Here is a 4,129-nt window from a genome sequence, read left to right on the forward strand (position 1 = left end):
GAACGATCGGATCGGACTCAGCACGGTGGCGTCTTCGTCCATCGTCCAAGCCCAGCGGCACCCAGTTAACGACCTGCTCGTCGTAGTTTCTCTCAACGAGATGAGTCCACAACCATGACGAAAAACCGGGTTGGGTCGGCCGCATGGACGATTGGTGTTTGAGGGATTTCCACCTGCTATTGCTGTTTCCCGACATGGCTCCGGGTGACCGGGCCAAACCGGAGGATCTCCGGTGAGCTCCGTCTTTTAAAAGACAGAGATCACTGTAGTTTTGGGTACAGAGCGACGCTGTGAAAAAATTAACAGGATTCTCTGTAGTTTTTTCTCGCAGTGCATTGTCCTTTGTACAACAACTGTTGTACTTGAAAAGTAAGGGAGAGTGGGGTAATTCCGGACGATTTTTTTTCTTTTTGGTCTTTGAGCTTGAATATGCTTCTTGGGTCAAATGTTATCAGAAGAGAGTATAGTATGGACCTTTACCTTCAAAATGGTATACATGAAAGCCAAATCTCAGCTACGGTTAGGGACATGCGTAGGCGCCTAACAAAAGCCCTGCACGTGTCCGGACCGGAATTGCCCCAGCCTGGGGTAATTCCGGACGACCTATGGGGCAATTCCGGACGACCTTAAAATTTGACACTAATCAACCTTACTTTCGCTTGTTTTGATGTGAGGCATGCTTTTAGTAGGCGTACAAGGACATTTGCTGCGAACTGAAGTGTTTGATTAATACTCAAAGCATATTATTGGCTGAGCGATGGCGAAGCCTGTTACTCCAGTGGGGTTGAAAAACTTTTTCTGTCTGTCTGTGTGTCTGTGTGTGTACACTACTCCTCCTGAACGGCTCGGCCGATCTGGCGGAGATTTTGCAGGATCATTAGGTATGTTCTTGGCTCTGCACACGCGAAATTTCACTTTCCTAGCTCAACTGGTTCAGTTTTTATAGCCGAAAAACACCTAAAAAATGGCGAAAAATCGAGTTTTCTGCAGGTAGATTTCTCCTGTCTTGATGAAAGGGGGGTCTGGGGGACGAAGCCCCCCAACCTGACAAGTTGATAAGTTACATGGGTCAAGGTCGTGTAATTTGTAGATGAAGCAACTCTATAGCCCCCCAGCATGCAACAAATCAGAAGTAACTGATGATGGGCAAGCATTGCCTGACGAAGGCAAGCTAGCGCCGCAGGCCAAGGTGGGTACGCCAGGCGCGGATTGGAGGAACAGGCCGCGAGACATCGCGAAGCCTGTTACGACAAGACGCGGCCTGGCGTAAACCTACCTTGTAAGGAATAGTTTCTATCAAAACCCCTAAATTGACAACACTGTCTAGAGTAAAGCTCTTAAACATAGCTGCAATGCTATTTTTCGTTATTTCTTTAGCCATCTGAACGGTGGGGATGCATGTCCACAATTTTAAACCCACTACCTTAACATTATGCGGGAAATTGAAGAAAATAACCCGTCTTGTCCGGATTTACCCCACAGGTAGTGAAAACCTTGGATGTTCCATTGTAAGAAAACGGCGAGCCATACGAGCACTCCCGAAACGCCAAAGTAAAGTCCAATGACCATAATAAAATTTTAAGTCATGGGACTGAACTTGACGGTAAGGTACGATAAGTACATGAAAATACGAGGGAAAGATGCAGCTTTTGCCTATTTTTGATGGTACTTAAATTTCATGAAGCGACCACAGCCAAACGGTTTGACCTCCTACCTTGGCGGTTTGGAATTATCATTTTTAACTGATTATCTTCCTCTGTTAGACGGGCTTTTGAGTTATCTTCACTCTAACCCAGTGAAAATCGAAGTGTCCGGAATTACCCCGTGTCCGGAATTACCCCACTCTCCCTTACACTAAATTCCTGATAATAAGTTTGCCAGAAATTTGTGTACTTTTGTTGTGGTTATTTCCTGCAGTGTAGTTATCAACTTTCGCAGTCCACCATGGTGGTGTTGAGTCCTAGATCCGAGTCCATGGACGAGTCGTGGTGTGGGTCGGCCATAACCTCTTCTTGGTCACACTTGTTGCACGTATACACACTTTTTAAGTTATTTGCGGAAATTTTTCACATTAGCACACGAGGGTTTGGTGTGGGACCACTGCACTTTTGACAGATTATTGAGGGTTGAGAACCGTCATAGATTGGTTTTTGGACCGTCCGTCCGAGGACTTCCCGTGGTCCGATCTTGACCAAATTTGGTATGCAGCCTCTCTGGGTGATTGGCTGAGCCATAGCGAAGCCTGTTACTCCAGTGGGATTGGAAAACTTTTTCTGTCTGTCTGTTTGTCTGTTCGTTTGTGTGTGTACACTACTCCTCCTGAACGGCTCGGCCGATCTGGCTGAGAGTTTGCAGGCTCATTAGGTATGTTCTTGGCTCGGCACACGCAAAATTTCACTTTCCTACCTCAACTGTTTCAGTTTTTATAGCCGAAAAACACCTTAAAAAAACGGCAAAAAATCGTGTTTTTTGCAGGCAGATTACTACTGTCTTGAGGAAGGGGGGGTCTGGGGGACTCCGCCTCCTAGCCCCGACAAGCTAAAATGTTACAAGGGTCAAGATCGTGTTATCTGTATGAAGCAACTCTATCTAGAATGAAGGGGGCTCGGGGGGGGGGGGAGCATCCCTGCATGCAACAAGAAAGAAGTAACCTACGATGGGCACATTTCATCACGGTTTCCCCTGCAAATACTGCAAAACTCAAATACTTTTTGAAGCACTTAAGGACATTAAAGTAGACACCTTAGGAGACCTTTTGGTGAAATTTTTTTTTTTTGAGGATGACGTATTTTGGTACGACATTTTCAAGTTAAACATTTAATCGAAAAAGACATTTATTAGAGTTTTTGACCTATCAACCTAAGAGTACCACATTTTGATGCAAAATTTCATTCCCTTTCCAATGAGCACAGAATCAGACCTGTAAGTCCAATAGGAGCTGAGATAATGGCACTTAAGTGAAACACTGTTTCTGTAACTTGGAAAATGGCCAAAAATGGTGAAGTGCTATATATCCGGAACTATTGGCTATTGGCCAAAACCATTTTAGGGGGTCATTCTAGACACAAATTGGTGGCGATTCACCAATTTTGGTTGAAATCGGACGACGTCAGGTTTATGAGTGTTCAAGTTGGCGTGGAATTACCCCCCTCGCTAAGCACAAACGGATCAACACTGGAGAGAAGCCTTACGTGTGCAAAGTGTGCGGGAAGAAGTTCCGACAGCAGGCAACACTACGCAAGCACGAGTCCATTCATTAGGGACAGTAGTTCAGTGTGAAGTCGTGCAAGTGCGGCGATTGTGAAAAGCTGTGAGGCGAAGGTCACTTTCGCTTTGACGCGGCGGAGAGGACTTTTGAATGCGACGTGGCCAGGAAGTAGTCACATCCTCACGCTTGCAAGCGCACTGTTTCGCAAATACTGTTCAAACATTTTTTATAATTTATTTTCTTAAAGCGATCACATGGTTTTCTTGGTTGAGCCATAATTATCGGCTTTACTCATTTTTAGACACTACACTTTCGCGTCGTACAGCAATATTTTGTTAATAATAAATATGGTTGATTCTGAATTTTTTTATGTGATTTACTCATGAAACTGCGCTGTTCTGTTCCCAGAGACACTGAATGCTTTCACTCGTCCGATGTTCATTGCCTCCAACTGCCGTCTTTTTTCCAACGCGTCTGATTTTTCCGTTTTGTTTCAGGACCGGGACTCGCACTGCAGTCACGCCGAAACGAACCTCGCAACCTGCCACGCTGCTTCAAGCAGACTCGAGTTCGTTTGAACGTGAAGAAGCTGATTTACGGCCGAGTCGCATCCGAACGAACGCGGCAACGCTCGAAGGAGCGCAACATTTGGTGGCGCTTGCTCGAACGCGTCGTCAGGCTCCTGCGATGGAGTGTGGCAAGGGAAAGGGCGCCGACTTCCTTGCACTTCAAATTTGCGATGCGCCTCTTTTAAGCATGCGCTTGCGTTACAATTAACTGTGTATCTCATGATTTGAAAATAAACGGGCCTTTTAAAATTTTATGTGCTTTTGATGATGTCCTTAGGTGCAGTTATTGTTTAGATCTGCTTCTCAGGTGGTTTATTTAGTCAGGTGCTTTGCATGGCTTGTTGCATGCTTT

This window comes from Thrips palmi, unplaced genomic scaffold (assembly GCF_012932325.1).
Source record: "Thrips palmi isolate BJ-2018 unplaced genomic scaffold, TpBJ-2018v1 HiC_scaffold_16, whole genome shotgun sequence".
Classification (NCBI taxonomy): Eukaryota; Metazoa; Arthropoda; class Insecta; order Thysanoptera; family Thripidae; genus Thrips; species Thrips palmi.